A 21,771-nucleotide genomic window follows, 5' to 3' on the forward strand; every position below is an offset into this window, starting at 1 on the left:
AAAGTTAGAAATTAAAAGAGTGTAGAAATATTTCAAAAGCTAAAACCCGAAAAAAAGATTTGGAACCCATTTTTAAGAAAAAAATATTAAAAAACCCTTTTTTTAATAAGACCCCCGGGAAAAATTTTAAAACAAAATATTTTAAGATAAAAATTATTTATAAAAAAAAAATATTAAAAAAATATTTTTTAAAAAAAAAAAATATTTTAATAAAAAATAATTTTTAAAAAAAAAAAAAAAAATATTTATTAAATAAAAATTAAATATTAAAAATATTAAAAAAAAATTTTTAAACTTCATTTTTATTATATTATACTTAAAAAAAAAAATAATATTAAATAAAATATAATTTTTTTTTTATAAAAAAATAATAAATAATAATAATAAATAAAAAAAATAAATATATAAAAAAAATTATTAATATAATAAATAAAAATAAATTTATTTTATTATTAATATAAAAAAAAATATTATTATTTTTTTATAAAATTAAAAAATAATTTTAAAAATAAAATTTTAAAATTTTTTAAATAGTTTTTTAATTAAAAATTTTTAAAATTTTAAAAAATAATTTAAAAAATTAACACATTTAAAAAGGGTAATAATGGTTTATTTATAAATAAAAATTAATTTATATTAAATTAATTTAAAAAAATAAAAAAAAAAAAAAAAAAATAAAATAAAAAAAAAAAAAAAAAAATTAAAAAAAAAAATAAAATATATATTAAATAAAAAAAAAAAAAAAAAAAAAAAAAAAATAAAAAAAAAAAATTTTTTATTTTAAAAAATTATTTAATTTAAAATAAATAATTATTTAATATATTTTAAAAAATAAAAAAAAAAAAAATAAAAAAAAAAAATATTAAAAAAAAAAAAAAAAAAAAAAAAAAAAAAAATTGAAAAAAAAAAATTTAATAATTTTGTGGAAAATATGGAATAATTAAATAAAAAAAAAAAACCTTTTTAAATTAAATTAAGTATTTTTTTTTTTTATATTAATAAAAAAATAAAAAAAAAAAATTATTTTTTTTATATTTTTAAATATAAAAAATAAAAAAAAAAAAAAAAAAAAATTTATAAAAAAATAAAAATTAAAAAAATAAAAATTAATTTTAAATATTTATATCTATTATAATAAAGATAATTATAATTATAGAAGACTTTATTAATCTTCTTAATATAAGAAATTTCTATTTTAAAATAGTTATTCTAAGTTTAAATAGTTATAATTCGCTTATAATTTAAGAGTTAAAGGCTATCGCTTAAACGCTTTTACTTTCTAACTAAAATAATATAAAGCGAGTTAAGATATATTATATCTAGCCGAGATTATCGAAGCCGCTATATAATTAATTAAATTATATTATTATTAAGATCTTTAAAATATTACTAGCTTTCTCTATATAAAATACGCTAAATAAAGAAATAATACGCCTTTATTTATATATTATAAATATTAAAGAATTAGATAGCGAGTATTTAGACTTCGTATTTATTTAATTATAAAATATTTATAATAAAGGCTAAAAATTAGTTATTTTAGCTATCGCTAGAAGAAATATAATTTAAGAGAAAATAATTTTAGCTTCGGCGTTAATTACGTAGTTTTTAATTATTATTAATAAAGATATATTAATTAAAAGAATAAGAACTTTAATCTCGAAAGCGAAAGGGAAAAGAAATCTCTATCGTCGTAAAGAAGCCTTAATATAAGTATTTATTTTAGAGGTAAAATATCTCGATAGTAAGTAAATAACCTTATAATTAATTTTAATTTTAAACTTTAATTAAGTTAATTTTAGAGAAGATAAATAGAGCTTTTAGTTATTAAGATAATTAATATAATTTTAATAATATAGTATTATATCTACGTATAAGAGATAGATCTTTATTATTATAATATTCTTAAATTATTTTAATATCTTTATTATTTATTAATTATTTAACTTCTCGATAGAATATTATTCGCTATTTCGAGTATTAATAGATAATAAATCTTTATAAATAAAGATTTAAGCTATATCGAGCTAATTTTAAAGCTTAATAAGATTTTTCTTATACGCTTAAATCTCTAATATATTATAAGAAATATTTTAATAGCGAGAGTAAGTATATATTAAGCTTTCTTATTAATTTTAATTTAATATTAAAATAATTAATCTCTAAATCTCTATTAGAGTTAATCTTTAATAAAGATCTCTTTAATTTTTAAACGCGCTTAATTTCGTCGATATCGTCTATCTTAATTATTTCTTTAAGTCTTATTAATATATAAACTTTATTCTTAAATTTAGACTTTAATAGAGCGAGCTTATTTAGTTTATTTAGCTTATTCTCTAATAAAGAGAGCTTATTAAGTCTCTAAGTATTATATCTTTTAAGAAATTTAAAATCTTAATCTTTTTAAATTATCTCGATAATATTAATAAATTTAAAAATATTTTTAACTATTAAATTTAAAAGTAATAATTTAAGAATAAATTAAAGCTACTTAGATTATAGCGCTATATTAAAAAAGATTATATAAAATTAATTATTAATATTATTATTATTAAAGTCTAGATTAATAGCTAATTATAGATATAAGATTAAATCTATATTATATTAAAATCGCGTTATAAAAAGAATTTATATTTTAAAATTAAAAATAAGATTAATATTAAAGAAGTTTAAAAGACTTTAAATAAGTTTAAATCTTAAGACTTAAATATTCTTAATTTTATATTTAGAAAGATAAATAATATTACTCTTATAAGATATAATAATAACTTTTAATTCTATATTAATAGATTTATAAAGATTCTAAATAAGTTTAATAACTTATTCTTAAAGCTAAAGTTTAATAAGAATTAAAAGATTTATCGCTTTTATTTAGACTTAGATTTTTTATATAATTTATATTATAAATAATATAATTAAAATTATAATATTTTTAAAAATAATAATATTATAAAGTTCGATCTAAATTATATAATTACTCGATTTATTAATATTATAATTAATTTTATTAATTTAATTAATATTAAAGTTTATATACTAATTACGCTAATTAATAAATTCTTTATATATAATTTATAAAGCGTTATTATATTAATTATTATTAACGAAGTTATTAAATATAAAATTTAATAAAAAATCTATATTAATAACTCTTATATTTATATTTAGACTTATAAATATTATAATTATTATAAAAAGAATTAATATAATAATATCAAATATATTATTTTATATTTTAAATTTAAGAAATAAAATAGTAATAATAATAGAGGAGATTATAATAATTATAAAGATTATAATAATTATAATAATTATAGCGATAAAAATAATAATAATAATAATTTCTCTAACTCGAATAATAAAGATAAAAATATTTAAAATAATAAGTTTATTATTAATTACTAATTTAATAATATTAAGATTATTATATATATTTAATTAGCAATAATATATAGTTTTATAATATATATTAATTTTAATTTAAAGAATATTATATATCTTATTATTAATTCTTAATTCTTATAGAATTAAGTCTATTATTTCTTTATTAAAAAGGGTTTAAAGACTATAGCTTAAACTTCTTCGATATTTATAATTATTATATTATTATATTTATAATTTATTAATAATATTTATACTTAATATATTACTTATAACTTCTTAATCTTTTAAATCTTTATTTTATTTAAATTATATTATTTAATTAATAAAGTTAATAGCTTAATTATAGCTATTAACTTTAAATATATTAAGCTTAAATATAAAAGTCTTAAAAATAAATAAACTTTATATATAAAAGATATCTAATATATTTCTAATAGTAATTTTAATCTAATTTCTTAAGAGTAATTTAAAGATTAAAATTATTCGCTTTAGTTTATATTTAAGAATATTAAAGTAAAGAAGTATAATATTATTTTTAGATATTAGCGTAATTATTTTTATACGCTAAATATATAAATAAAGACTCTTATATACTTAGTAGTTATTAATAAAGATATCTCTATCTATAATAAGTTTACTATATCTATATCTATATCTAAATCTAAATTCTTATTCTTATTCGCTAATATTCTAGATTCTTAAATTAATAAAAAAATCTTATATATATAATACGCTTATTATAATTATTTAAAATATTAGAATTTAAAGAAATTAGTTAAAATATATATCGAAATAAATTTATTTATTTTATTTTTTAAAGATATATATAAATTATATAATATTATTAATATAAAAATTAAATTATATAAGCGTTATATAACGTTAAATCGCTAAAAAAATAATTTAATTTATAATAATCTTTAAAAGTCTTTTTTTATTTTTTATAATAATTATAAATAAATAATAATCTTTCTAAATAATAAAACGCTTTATTTCGCTATATTCTTATTTTCTAATAAAAATAATCTTATAATTCTCGCGGCGTTTAAGTTTTTTCTAAATTAAGTTAAATATAAAAATTATATTTATATTAGATTTTATAATAATTATAATTTCGAGTATAATAACTATAATATATATACTTTTTAACTTATTAAAGAAATTATTTAAAAAAATATTATATCTAATAACTTTTAAATAAATAATAAATTTAAATATTTTAATTAAATAATATAACGTAAGACTAGCGCTATATTTAAAGAGAGTAAACTATTATAAAAGTATTAATCGAAATTCGCGTAGATTTCTAATTATTTACGTAATCTATAATTAATATTAAAAAGAAATATTATCTCTTATAAGGCCTTTATAAACTATTTATCTAATATTTTATATCTTTAAATTATTAAATAAACTAATTTCTATTAAATATATCTATTAAATATCGATTAAATTAAATATAAGAATTACGTCTATAAGAGGCGCTTAATTAATTATAAAGCTAATTAATTTTATTATATATTAATATTAAATAATAAAATTTAAATTTATTTAAATATAATTTAAATTAATAATATTTTTTTTAAGTTTATTTTATTTAAGCTTAATCTCGTTAAAGAAAGAGAGATTAATAATTAAAATCTATTTAAGAATAGAAATAAGCGTTATATAGATACGCTATAAAAGACTATATATAAGCTATTAATTACTTCTTTAATATTAATTTTAAAAAAGAGAGTCTTAAAAAGAATAAGATAGAAAATATTTATTAAAGTAATAATTATCTTAGCTAAAGTCGTTAGAAGAGAATTTATTATTATTATATAAATTTTTATTAGAGAAATATCTTTATAGATATCTTCGTAGTAACTATCGTTATAGATATCGCTATAGATATCTTTATAGATATATTTAGAGGGAATAAAGTCGAAATTACTTAAAACTCTAAGCGAAAATACGCTTATTTGAAGATTTATCTTCGATAGCTTTATAAGTCTTAATAAAATTTATAATTAGATCTATAATTAATTAATAGTCTCTCTTAAAATAGTCTAGACGATATAAAGTTCTTAAAGCTTATCGCGATCTTTTATTAGATTTACTCGCTCTTTTAATTAAAGCTAATACTTTTAAATTATTTAAATTTTAAATATATTAAGAGATAATAATAAATAAATATTAAAAAATAAAATAAAAACTTATTATATAGAAAGAAGTTAACTTTCTTATAGCTAATAATACTTAAATCTTAATAAATTTATTTTTAAATATATATATTCTAAATAATAAATAGATTTATAAATTTAAGCGAGATCTTATTAAAAAGATTATACGATATAAAGCTTAATAAATAATTTATAATTTTAAATAGCGCGAAAGCGTAAATTTTAATAAGACTTTCGTCTTTATAGTTAAGTTTATAAATTATAAAGCGATCTTTACTTTAATAATAGCTCTTAATTAAAAATTAAAGTAAATAAATATTAAAATTACTTTTCTCTATAATAATATAAAGGAAATTATTTATATAATATAGTTTATAAGCTTTAAAATTAATAATAAATATAAGATATATAAGTTAAAGAAGGCGCTATATAATTTAAAGTAATTCTTAAAAATCTAATATAATACTCTCTTTATATATCTAAAGAAATTAGACTTTAAGTCTATTATAATTAATTTCTTAATCTTTATTAATAATATTATAATTATTATAATTTATATAAATAATATTCTCTTAATTAATCTCGATAAAGTAGAAATTTAGAATATTAAAGATAAGTTTAATAATTATTTCGAAATAACTAATTTAGAATTATATATCTATTATCTAGATATAACTATTATTAAAAATTATATTAATTATATTATTTAACTTAATTAAATAAAATATATTAAAAAGTTTCTTACTAAATATAATATATAAGAATTTAAAAATATATTTACTTTTATAAATATCGAAAGATATTAGATATTTAAAGAGAACTTTTAAGTCTTTAAAGTCTCTTATATCGAGTATTAATTAATAATAAAATTATTAATATATATAATACTTAATATAAGATTAGATATTATATTCGCGATCTCAATAATATTTTAATATAACTTAAATTCTAATAAAGTCTATTAAAAAGCGATTAAGCGAATCTTTCGCTATTTTAGATAAATCGTTAACTATTAACTTATCTTTAAAGGAGATCTAAAATCTTTAAGTAATTATATTAATATCGATTAAATTAATAATTAAGATATTTATTACTTTATATTTAGATATATATTTAATATTAATAATAAGATTATTAATTAATTATCGAAGCGATAATTTATTATAATACTCTCGATTTATAAGATTAAATATATTAATTAAATATAAATTATTAAGAAAGTAATTTAATTACGTAATTTATTAAATTAGCTTAATTTTAATAATAAATAAATATAAGTAATAATTATTTTTTATAATAATTAAGGCGTTATAGTACTAGCTAAAAACTCTTAATTTTATATCTATATTAAATATATTAATATTTAATATTACTATATATAAAAATAAGTTATTATTAAGAATATCGCTTTAGATTATATTTTTATCGATTAATAGATAGTTAATAATCTTATTAAGACTCTTAGTAAGAATAAATTTAAGAGATTTCGTTAATTTATTAAATTAAAATATCGTTTATAATCTTAATATAAAAGAATTACTTACTTTAGAAAAGCTATTTTATTAATTCTTATATTATAAATAATCGACTTAAGTTATTTATCGAGTCGCTATATTAAGCTTAATACTCTATAAACTCGCTATTTTATATCGAAATAGCTATTTCTTTAGCGCTATTACCGCTATCGTTATTAAAACTTTTAAAGCTCTTTCGAGAAACCTATATCTATTTATTATTAATATCTTAAATATTATACCTTTAAATTACCGCTATTACCAGCTACTATTACTAAGAATTAATTATCTAAAACGATCTTATAAAGGCTTTATAGCCGGCGATATATAGCTAGAAGGATTTCTTTTAATTATTTTATTCAGCTACTCTTATAAATATCCTTCGATCTCAAATTAATCGATTTTTGATATATACTAGATGGCCTAAAAATAAAATTTCTAAAAAATCGCTTTTTGATAAAAAGTGGAATTTGAGTTATATTTGGGTGGGGGCCATAGTTTAATATAGTCGTTTTCAGATTTCGACTTTTTACTTTATCTACCCTATTTTAAACGTCGCGAACTTTAAATCTCGTATTTTTTAATTTCGTTTGTATAGGGGGGTAGGGGTATAAGGGGTATACTTTTACGCTAACTACCCGGCACTAACTCACCTTAACTACCCGGTATTAATTTACTCTTACTACCCGGCGCTAGTCTCACCTTATCTACCCGGTTTTAACACCGTTAGTATTAAACTTCGTATCTATTGAATTTCGCTTATAAGAGGATACGTGCGAAGGGGAGTGTTGAAATTCGGATTACGTGACTCTTGGCGTCTTGGCGATTACGTGACGTAGTCACGTGACACGCCTTAGTACGCCCGTGTCAAGTCGCTCTTTTCTTCTATAGAACTCTATAGTTAATACAACTAAGTATTCTACCTTCATATTTTAATAAAGATAACGATTAAGATCTAAAAATTAAGAATTTCGTTAGAAGATATATTCTAAAAAATCTAAATTAAAATATAATATAGATAATTAATATATTATATCGATTATTAATATAACGCTATAATATTAATATCTAACTCTACTAAAATTATTATAAAAGATTTTTTTTTAAATTAATAATTTAAAATTATTAATAGATAATTTATTAAGAATTAGCTAAATAATAAAAAAAAAAAAAAAAAAAAAAAAATTTTAAAAAAAAATTTTTTTTTTTAAAAATTATAATCTAATAGTAAAGTAGACTTAATATCTATTAAGTTTCGTTAATCTCTTTTTTTATTATAAGAAATATCTTAATTTAAGCTTTTTATAGAGGTAAATCGCTAAAAAAGAGAATATTAATTAATATACGCTAAAGAAAAAAAAGAGAAAAGAATAAAGAAAAATTAAAAGAATAATCGTATGGGAACACGCTATACTTAGTAAGTCCACCCTAACGCTAAGGCCACCCCAACACAATTTTCTCAATTTCTTAACTCATTCATCCCTTACCTATCTACCACAACCCAACGATATCTAACTCATATACCGTTATTTAAGAATATATTTAACAGGTCTTAGTCTCTATTACCCTCGAAATAAAGCTTAAAATTACTCGATTAATTACTTAATTTAATATACTCTATAATCAGCTCTTATATCGCTATAATAAGATCCCTCTCAAAGATAGCTACTCTTACGCGCCTATAGATCCTAAAAAATAAATTCTTTATTAATATATATAATGGCTCGATAGATTAGAAATATCTTATTATTATTTAATATTTATAAAAATTATAATTTTTTTTTAGATCTACTCGTTAAGCGAGAATTAGATATTATTTAACGAGCTATAATAGCTCGAATAACTTAAAAAGTAAAACTAATACGATAGTTTAGAAGAGAGGTATTATTATTCTTATTAGGCCCGATCTTAAGTCATTATACGCAAGAAAATAAAAATTAAAAAGGATTTTAAGAGCTTTAGAGTGGGTAAATACTAAAGAGTCTCGGGTATATAATATATTTAAGAACAAGAATATCAAGTAATTCAAGGTTACTATATAGAGGGTTAGAAAGTTAATCAAGATTAAAGTAATTAAAAAGGTTGAAATAGATTATAGTAGCTCTAAATAAATATGTATATAAGTGGGTAGGTAGAATAATTGAGAAAATTAATATTGGGGTGGCCTTAGGTTAAGGGCTATACTAAGTGTAGCGTATTCCCATACGATTAGATAGTATAAGAAGAGATAGAAGATAATAGAGAAGTTAAGATGAAGAGAAAAAAACTTCTCTTAATCTTATAAATTTTATAAATAAAATTATTAATTATAGAACTACGATAAATTAATAAAAAAAAAAACCTCTTTATCTTTATTATTTAAAATATTACTCTTTAAATAAAATCGAGTTAATATTCTTAATTTTCTTTAATTATTAATAAAGAAGAAGATAAAGAAGACTTAGCTATAAAAGATAAATTTAATTTATATTTTATCTTTAATAATAAAAAGCGAGATATCGAAAGAAGTAGTTTTATTAAGTTATATTAAATCGAAGCTTAGATCTAAATTAAGACTTTTATATATATCGATATAAAAGAGTAAAATAATATCTACTCGCCGTAGTAGTAAAAAGGGGGAAATATCGCTATTCTAGCGATATCGGCCCTCGAAAATAATAAATAGCTTTATCTAAAAATATTATTCGAATTATAAAAAAAGTAGAATAAATTAACTTTAAGATAAATTATAAAGAGATTAGAAAAGATTATAAAGCTTAAAAATATAGTATTTATAGAATTTTATAATATTAAAAATTAGATAATATATTATTACTCTTTTATAATTATTAAAAAAATTAAAAATCGAAGCTTTTATATTAATATTTTAATTATAAATATTATTAAATATTATATAAAAGAGTCTTAAATATATATAACGAATAAGAGTTTATTAGATATTATAGATTTTTATCTTCTAATTATATAAATAGTAGAAGTAAAGAACTTTAAAAGTTTAAAATTTTAATTAATATATTAGAAGTTTAGAGGTATTATGAGTAGTAAGATTATAATTATTTTTAAAAAAAGTTTTAAAATATATAATTTCGAGTTTATAATTAGATAATTAAGATTAAAATATAATAAAGCGTTTAGTATTAGATTTAGATTAATAAATCTAATTAAGATATATAATATTTATAAAGAAGTATATTTAATAATTAAATGCGAAGAATTATAAGCGCTTAAATCTATAAACGCTATAAAGTTCTTTCTTATAAAGAATAAATCTATTATATTATAATTATAACTATATATAAGATATAAATAATCTTACTTAATATTCATTTAATTTTAAATCTAGATTATTTTAGAAAAATATATAATATAATATAGAGTTATAAGATTAATATTCTATTATTTTAAGAGATAAACCTATTTAATAAGATTACGAAATATTATAAAAGATTATTTTTATAAATAGCTATTATAATTTATCGAGTCGAAAAAAATAAAGTCGCTATTATTATAAATATTAAATTTATAAAGTAGTAGAGAGATAAAAACTTAAATTATATTCTTTATAAAGAGAATAATAAAAGAATTTTAACTTACGAGATTAAATATAAAAAATATATATTTATAATAATATTAATATATATCTTAATTAAAGAGAATATAAGACTATTATAACTAAAAGTAAATATAAAAATATTTAAATAGATATTATTATAAACGCTTTATAATATAATAAAGAGAGATTAAAATTTTACGCTAGTCGCTATAAATAAAGCCTTTATAATTTTCTTATCGCCTTTATAATTATAAGTATTATTTAAATTATTATTAAAGCTTAAAAAAGATAAAGTATATTATCTAATAAATAATTAAAAAATTTAAAATCTAAATTTTAAAGTCTTTATATATTTCTTAAATAATAAAATCTTAATTTTTAAGATTAATTAAATTTATATCTAAGATAATTAAATAGAAGAGTTAAAGAATTAAAAGATAGTATCTAATAAATTATCTATTAATTATAAAACTACGATAATTATAATAAGAATAATCTTTATAATTACTCGAAAACTCGAGCGATAAAGATTATTATTTTTATTTCTATAAAAAAATTAAGTATAAATCTTATATTTAAAGATATTATAAATACTTCTAGAAGAAAATCTAATAAAAAAATAAATAATTTATAAGATATTAATAGCGTAATTTATAAAACATATTATAAAGAATAATTATAGAGCGAATTAGAAAGTTAAGTATAATTTATAACGTAATTATCTATAATTATAAAAGAAAAGACGTTTTAAATTATTAAATTTCGAATTAGAGAAAAGAATAGTAATTATTAAAACGCGTAAAAAATAGCTTATAGATATATATAATTAATTCTATTTCTATAATACTATAGCTAAATATCTTATTCTTAATAAAAAGCTAATAAAATAATTTTTTATAAAGGTTAAACGTATAAATTATAGCTTTATCGAGATCTTAAAGAATAATTAAAAAGAGATATATATAAATTTAAAAGATATTCTTAAAATAGTAATAGACTACTATTAAAATCTTTATAATATAAAACCTTTAAATAAGAAAAATCTAAAATAAAATCTTATAATATATAATAGATCGAATAAGCTTAATAGATATTATTAAAATAAAAGACTTTATTAAAGCTTAAGAGATATAGATCGCTATTCGCTAGGCATTCTTAAAAATCTTATTAAATAAAAACGATTTTTTAAGCGAGTTTTATAAGATTATTATAAGATATAAGAAGAAGAGAAAAGAGGAAATTTCGACTATTATCGTCTAATTAATCTTCTTTTATAATTAAATATAGTAAAAATAAAAACTCTTAAAGTATTAAATAAATAAGATTCTTATTATTCTTTTTAAAAATAAAAGTAAATAAATTAATATTAAGAATTATTATTCTCTATCTATTATAAATATAAATTATAAAATCTTTATAAATATTTTAATATAATATTTAATAAAGACTCTAAGCGAGGTAATTAGCGAATAATAATTAATTTTCTTATTAAAGAGGCTTATTAATAATAATATTAAAATAATTTAATATCTAATAATTAAGTATAAATTTATCGAGAAATCGTTATAGAAATAAGAGAGAATCGCTATTCTCTTTTTTAATTAGAAAAAAGTATATAATTAAATTAATTATAAATTTCTTCTAGCGATTTTAAAAGAATTAGATATATTTAAAAAATTTATTATTTAAATATAACTTATTTATAAGAAAGCTAAAATTAAGATCTATATTAATAATTATATTAAAGAAATAATTATAATATAAAGTAATATAAGATAAAAAAATTCTTTAAGCTATCTTTTATTTATAGTTATAATTAAAGATCTAGCTTAATATATTATTTATAATTCTTAAATTCTAAAAATATAAATAAAAAATAGAGTATTAAAGATAATAATATATATTAATAATATTATAATTATAATATAATTTTAAGAAGAGATAGATATTATAATAGCGATTTTAAGAGTCTATTACGTTATAATTAACGCGAGAATTAATTAGAATAAATTATATATACTATATATAAAAAATATCGTCTATATTTATATTATTAATAAAATTTTTTTTTTAATAATTTCTATAAATATTTAGAGATATTAATCGAGATAGATATTAACTATTAATTAGATAATTTTTAAATTAAAATCCTATAAAAGGTTAAGAGATTAATATAAAATTAATTATAATTTTATCTATCTCTTAAAAGTAAAGTAATAATTAAAACTATCTTTATAATATTCCTTCTTAGATTTATTTTATAATTTTTATATATACTCTTAACAATACGCGATAAATTAGAAAAGAAATATTATAAATTAATATAAAATAATAAAATTTAAGATATTATTTATAATCTTTATATTTATTATTAAATAAAAGAGAATAGAATCGAGATAATTAATTTATAAGTCGTTATTAATAAAAGTATTATAACTATAATTAATAGAGTAATTAACTTTTTTAAATTAATATAGATTATTCTAATTAAAGATATTTTAATATTATATATTTAAAGCCTTCTATATATTTTAATATTTACTAATTTTTAAATAACTTAATTCTTTAATTAATTTAATTATATTTTAAAGCTAATATAGATTATTTAATAACGATAAAAAAAGATATTTATATAAATTCTCTAAATTAAATCCTTTCTAACTATTATAAAACTATTAATAACGCTAATATTCTATTATTTATTATTAAGAAAAATCGATTTAGAGAATATAAAAAATGTTTAACTTCGAGATTTAGTAAGTTTTATAAAATAAGAGTATTAGAGTTTTAAAAGATATATAGAATTTAATATACGCGGTTTTAATAGTTCTAGTTAAAATAGTATATAATAAATATTCTTTTTAAATTAATTATATTATTAATAAATTAATTTTTAACGCTATTTTATTAAATTAGCGTTTATTACTTTTAATTTTATATATATAAAGACTAAATATACTTTAATAGAAATACTTTATAAAGATTAATAATTATCTTATTTTTTTATTAAAGATTAATTTTTAATAAATATATTTTATAATCTTAGATAAGAGATTAAAAGCTATTAATTTTAGCGATAGAATTAAGAGCCTTATTTTTATTTATTAATATCGCTATAAATTAAAAATCTTAGCGAATAAAATATAAATTATAATTTATAATAAATTTAAAATATTATATATAGAAGATCTCCTCTAATAATTACTATTAAAATATGAGGTAGAATACTTAATTGTATTGACTAGAGAGTTCTATAAAAGAAAAGAGCGACTAGATATAAATATATTAAGGCGTATTACGTAATTATATCACATAATCGCTAAGACGCCAAGAGTTACGTGATTCGAATTCCAATACTCCCCTTCGCACGTATTCTTTTATAAATAAAATTCGATAGATATAAAGTTTAACGCTAATAATATTAAAATTAAATAGATAAGATAAAAATAACTTAATCGATTTTCGTTAGAGTTTAGCGTTAAATAATTAAAGTAAAGTTCGAGTTAAGTAATTAAAGTAAAGTTTGAGTTAGATAATTAAAGTAAGTTTAATATTAGATAATTAAAGTAAAGTTTTAAATTAGATAGTTAAAGTAAGTTTAATATTAAGTAATTAAAGTAAAGTTTAAGTTAGATAGTTAAAATAAGTTTAGCGTTAAATGATTAAAGTAAAATTTAAGTTAGATAATTAAAGTAAGTTTAGTATTAGATAGTTAAAGTAAAGTTAGAGCTAAATAGTTAAAGTAAGTTTAGTATTGAGTAATTAAGATAAAGTCTAAACTAAGTAGTTAAAGTGAGTTTAGCGCTAAGTAGTTAAAGTAAAAAGTTGAAATCTAAAAACGACTATATTAAATTCTAAATTCTACTTTTTATTAAAAAACGGTTTTTCGAATATTTTATTTCTAGGTCATCTAGTATATATTAAAAATTAATCGATTTAAGATTGAAGGATATTCGTAAAAGTAACTAAATAAAATAATTGAAAGAAATTCTTCGTTTTATATATTGCGACCGGCTATAAAACCCTATAGGGCTATTTTAGATATTTAATTTTTTAGTAATAGTAGCTAATAGTAATAGTAGTATAAATAAGGGTGCTTTAAAAGAGCTTTAAAGATTTTAGTAGCGATAGCGATAATAGCGCTAAAGAAATAGCTATTTCGATATAAAATAGCGAGTTTATAGAGTATTAAATTTAAGGCTTAATAGGCGGTTTAAATAAATTATTTAAACTGCGGGGATTAATGAAATAGCTTCTCTAAATAGATAATACTATAAACGATATTCCAGTCTAATTAGTATACGAAACTTCTTAAATTTATTCTTAGATAGTGCTTTAATAAGTTTATCGATTATCTATTATTTAATAGAGATATACTTAAGAGTAACGATATTAGCGATAACTTATTCTTATATATAATAATACTAAATATCGATATACTTAATATATATATAAAATTAAGAATTTTTAATAAGAGTTATAATATTTTAATTATTATAGTAGATAATAATAGCTTATATATACTTAGCGCTAGAGTTAAATTAATTAAGAAGTTTATATAATTAAATTATCTTCTTAATAGCTTATATCTAATTAATATATTTAATCTTATAAGAGAATAGCGTTATAATAGATTATTATTTCGATAACTAACTAATAATAGTATTATTTATATTAAAGATATAATTAAAGATAAAATATTAAGTATTCTAATTATTCGCTTAATCCGCGTTTATATAACTAATAAGTAATTTTAAATCTCTTCTAAATATTAACTATTAGTTCTTAATATTATTTAGATATCGAAAGATACGCTTAATAGCCTTTTAATAAAATTTATCGAAGTTTAAGATATATCTAGAGATTACTAAGATAATAAATATAATATCGAGTTAAATATCTAATATTATATATATAAGTAATTCTATAATTAATTAATAGATATAGCGAGATTAATCGATAGAGGTAAAATTATCTTTAACGGTATAAAACTTATCGTTATTAATAGAAGTAAGCGATAGCGTAGAGCTTAATATACTATATTTCTTTAGAAACTTCTTAATATAGCCTTTTTAATTAAGGCGTAGAATTCGATTAGTATAATCTTTAATAATCGTTATATGAAAATATAGATATAAGAGTAGTATATAGTAAAGATGATTATTCTTCTACTAAGAAGTAACTACTTATAATACTAAGCTAAGATTCTTGCTAAGATACCTCCTTAATAGATACGAAGATAGATAAAATTATATATCTATATAGTTACGATAGCTTACTATAATAATATACCGTTAATAAAAAGTATAGCGATCTCGATATATATATAAGTATATAATAAAGTTATTATAAAGTAAGTAAATATAGATAGTAAGACTCTTATATAATTAATTTCTTTCTTCTAGATATTATAATCGTAATAGCCGTAGTAGACTTCGAAGATTCGATTATAAAAGGCTTTTATATAATCGTTAATAATAAAGATAATAGCTATAATAGCGGAGATAGTATTATAACGTCTTTAATAGCGAAAAGGTTATATATATATTATAGATAATAGCGGAGATAATAGCTTATATAAATATATTAGTTAATAGCGGAGGTAGTAGCTCTAATAGAGGCGATATAGCGATCTTATAGTCTTTTATTAATTTCGAAGTATCGTCTAGATACTTAATATTATATTATTAATTATACTTAGAGCTATATTCTTTTTAACGTATTAGATATTTAATTAAATAACTCTTATTATAATATCTAATACGCTTATTAAATAAGAACTATAGCTTATATAACTTATAATTATTAATATTATCTTTTATATAGATAGAATTAAACTTCTCTAGTAGTAGTTTATAAAAAAAGTTAATATTAGCGAGCTATAGCTTTAGCTATACTATTAAGAATATAAAATAAACTCTTTAATAATTAGATATATCGAGGCGATACGCTTATTTATTTATTTTAATAATAATTTTAAAAAAATTAATATAGCGTTAACTAATTTTATTTATCTTAATAATATTAATAAATTATAAAATAGAGTAGCCTTTATATAGACGTAAGAGTATCTTATCTTTCTTTCTAAAGTATATTAATTAATACTTATAATTATAATAGAATTTCTAAGATATTTAAATAAAGCTTATTATATTAATAGCTTTAACTCTAATAATAGCGTATATCTACTATAATAGTTTAAATAATATAATAAGATTAAGAGTTTTATTAAGAGGAAATTTATAGAATAATTTATTCGATAACTTAATTATAATAGTCGAGTATATATTATTAAGTAATACTTATATATATAAAAGAATAATAGACTATATTAAAGGCTTCTCTAGAGTATATAAATAAAAGCGTAAAGCGATTTCAGCCGTCTAATTAATACGTTTATTACTATTATTTATCTAGAAATAATAGATAATAAAGTATAGTAGTTTAACTCTTAATTTATCGAATATAGCTTTTTATAGTTTTAATAGAAATTTAAAATCTCTATTAGATAGTAAGATCTTTAATACTTCTTTAATTATCTATATCGAAACGATTTAGTAAAGTAATAGCTTACTCTTTAGCACTCTAAATAGATTTATTAAAGATATAAATAATTCGCTTTATAAACTTATTTATAACGATTATTATATAATTAAATTTCTTATTAGATAATAATATAGTAAGAATAAAATTAAGTATTAAGATATAAAAAGATAGAATAAAACTCTCTATAAGCTATAGATAATTATAAGACTTATAGCGATAAGTTTATAATATTAGATACTTAGAATAATACTTAATATAGCTATAAAGATACTTAAATAATTCTTATATATATTATAATTTAAAGATTATATTAAAAGATCTTTCGAAATCTAGATAATTATCTCTATAAGCGATTTCGAGAATATCTTTAATTAGCGATTAGAGTATATATAATTATTTAAGATTAATAAATTTATTCTTATAAAAAATAAGATTAAGATTTATAATATTATAAATAAAAGAAAGCTCGACGCTCTCGCTCTTTACTATTAGCTTTATATTAGTATCTATAATATTAATAATTCTTATTTAATATAAATCTATATTATATTTAGTAAGAAGCTTATTATAAAAGACTTTATTTATCTCTACTACGATAGTAGAGTAATTATAAATATTATTATAATTTATTACTTATATAATATAGATATATAAGATATTAAGCTTTAAGTAATCTTCGAATAATATTAATTTATCGATATTTATAAGGCGAGAGAGAGCGTCTAATATAATATATTTTTTACTAGGCTTATATCTTATATCGAGATAAAATTAATAAAGAAATTAAGAAGTATATATTAGTTATATATTTAATCTTATTATAGATATTATAAAAGTAATAGAAGATTACTTTATAATATCGAGAATAATTAAATAATTAGTTTAAATAATAATAAATCGCTTAAACGACTTTATAAGATATCAAATCTTCTTAATAATTTATATAAATTCTACTATCTCGAGTTTTATAAATTAATAATTCTTTTTAATAAAAAGTTAATATTCTTAATAAGTATATAATTAACTTTATAATAGTTCTAGATAATTACTTAATATTAGCTATAGCGACGTATTTCTTTTTAATATAAAATATTTATATATCAAAATCTTATTTTCTAGAGGTATTAAGATCTATTTATAGATCTTTATTTAAATTAAAATATATAAGTAATAAGAGTTTACTTAAAGCTTTCTATAGGCTTTTAAAGCTTTAATTCTTTTATAGAAAAGCCTTTAATAGATAAAGCTTAAAGAAGTAAATATAATATAAATTATTTTTAATTAATATCTCTTTAAATAAGCGAGTCTTTAATACTTATAGAGAATTAGTAAGCTATATATAATAGTAAATTAAACTTCTTAGATAGTCTATTAATTTAAGATAATATTTAAGATTCTTAAGTATATTAGAATAGACGATCTTATTAATAGCTTTTAACTTATTTTTAGCTATTATTATATTAAAAGAATTAACTTAATAATCTAATAGATTAATATTAGAATAATTTAGAAAGATTTTTATAGACGTAATAATAATATTATATTAAATTAAGATTTAAAATAACTTTCGAAGATATATAATATACTTCTTTAAGGTTTTAAAGTTTAATATAATATTATCGATATATATTTAAATAAAGTCTTTAATAAATTATAGAATTTTATTAATCTATTATTATATATAAGTTATAAAATTTATATATTCTATAATTAATACGTTAAAAATCTCTTAATCTTAATAAGAAACTATAATAAGTATATAGCGATATTTATATTAAATAAATTATTAATAGAAGAAAGATATTATATCGAGTATAGATAAATAAATATATTCTAATAGTCTTATTATAATATCTAATTATAATAATATAAAATATATATCTAAAATAATAAAGTTATTAAGGCCTCTAATATCTACTATAGCTCTTTTCTTTCGCTTATTATTTAATAATATTTTTTAAATTATAAATATAAGATAATTAAATAAAGTAGGCTTAATAGTATATTTAAGTCTATCTTATTATTATAAATTATTAAATATATTATTAATTACTTCTTTATTATTAATATCTAGAGAGTAAATCTTTATATAATTCGACTTTAATAGTCTACTTTATTAGTTATCGCGTAGTATAATCTTTATTTAATTATCTTTAAATATCTTAATAAAGCCTTTATCTCTTTATAAGATAGAAAATTTATTAATTAGATCTATTAGAATCTAAGTATTATATTTATTATTATAGATTATAATATTATTTAATAGTTTAATCTCTTTAATAAGATTTAATTAAGATATAATAGCGTTATAAATAAGCTATAAAAGGCTATTAATTATATTTATTAATACTATTATAATAAGAATAATTACTTTCTTAATTTAATTACTTATAATAAACTTATCTATAAAAGACTTTAGCGAAGGCTCTATAAAGAAGATATTTTTATAATTAACTTTATATAGTATATCTAGATAAAGCTTTTTAAAGATTTAAACGATCTAATTAATTTTATTTTTAACTAAAATTTCGATAATATATAAGTTTATAAGATAAGCGTATAGCGTTAAGTTTCGCTATACTATTAGCTTAAAAATATAATCTCTCTTAAATAATTTTTTAGAAGAGTTAATAGATATTATAATATTTATATAAAGTATTATAATTAAAGCTTTATAAATATAAATAATATATCTCTAATATAAATTATATTATTAATTAATAATATCGATAATAGCGATATAGCTATTAATATATACCTTAACTTAAATAATATTAAGTATAATCTTCTTAAGATCTATAATATTATTCCCTAATAATATATAGGCTTTTAGATTATTAATAAGATAGATTTCCTTTTAAATATAATAGAGAATCTTACTATCGTCTATCTTATTAATAGAAATATATATTAAGATTAAAATATACTTATTAATATTATATATAGCTAAATCTAAGCCCTTAATATAAAGAGATAAAATTATTTTTTAAATTTTTATAAGAAATAATAATACTAGTAGTTATAATTTATATATTAAAATAACTTTATAATTAATATTAATATAAATCTTCTTATTAATAATATTAAGCTATAGACGTATAAAGATATAAATATAATTCTACTCTCGAAAAGTAACTTTTATATCTAGATTAGACTTTTCGATAAAATTAAAATTAATAATTTTAATAGAATAGAAGTCTTAATAATAGAAGACTTCTAATTAATAAATAAAAGGCTTTTATTTAATTACGAAAGGCTTTTATAAAAGCTCTTCTACTTAACTATAAAAGCTCTTATAAATAGCTCTCTTATAAGTATTTATAAAGTTTTATTTTTAATATAAATAATATATCGTAGTTTTAATAGATTATATAAATATCGACGAAGTTAATATAGATCTCTTTATATAACTATTCTTTATAATTATTAGCGAAGCTTTTCTTAGATAATTCGCCTTAATAAACTTTTTATACTTTATTATACTTTTAAAAGATATTAGATTAATTCTTATTAATATAATTAGCTTAATTATAAATTATTTAATTATTATAATTAGCTTAATAAATAGCGGCCTAGCTATAATAGATGCTTTATAACTATTATAACTACTTATCTCTATTACTTTAATAATTATAATTATCTTATCTTAAAAATCTTTTATCTTAAGAAGAATTTAATTACTTAAATTAATTCGAGAACGTCGAATCTAACGTACTTAAAGAATCGGCGATTTAAAGGCGTAACGGTATAATAAGCGAATAATTATCTTATAAAGCGTATTACTAATTTAATTAATAATCGTACTATTAATTATTATAAGCGTATTATTCTTTATTATAAGATCTATTTTAGTAGCTAGAAGACTATCGCGAATAGAATTAAGACTAAAAAAAGTTAAATAATTAATTTTCATAATTCTACTAATCTTAACAATTAATATTTAATTAATCTTATCGAAGATCTTATTAAAAGATTTAATTATTATATTATTACTATAGTAATTAACTTTATTAAAGCCTTTAATAAAATAATCTAGATATCTTAAATTATATATTTTTCTTTAATTTAAATATTTAAATAAATAAAGAAATCGATATTATAGTAGATAATAAATCTACAAAAGTATATAAGTCTACTATAATATCTTAATAGATAAATATTAATTAATTTTCGATATTATCTATATTAGTAGACTTAATATAATAAATAACTACTTATATATAGCTCGAAGGCTCTCTTCTATTATATATATTTATTAGAGTATACTTCTTAGTAGTAAAATAAGCGAGTACTATTTTAATCGATTTCTTAAATTATCTTAATAATATCTTATATTATTTCTTAATATCGTTATTTACTCGTAGATTAAGCTTTTTAAAATCTAATAACTCAATAATATATTATAATAACGCTATATCTCTTAATACTATATTAAGATTAGCTTTAATTATAAAAAAGTCTTTTATAATAGCTATATCTCTATAAGTTATTTAATAAAAAGAATAACGCTATAAAAGTAGATATCTTTATTAATTATAATAATCTTATCTTCTCTATAGAATTTATCGAGATAAAGATCGAAGTAATTAAGATTCGATAGATTTTATTA

Source organism: Letharia columbiana (assembly GCF_014066305.1).
Source record: "Letharia columbiana isolate WasteWater2 chromosome Unknown Sc0000044_s0, whole genome shotgun sequence".
In the NCBI taxonomy this organism is placed as follows: Eukaryota; Fungi; Ascomycota; class Lecanoromycetes; order Lecanorales; family Parmeliaceae; genus Letharia; species Letharia columbiana.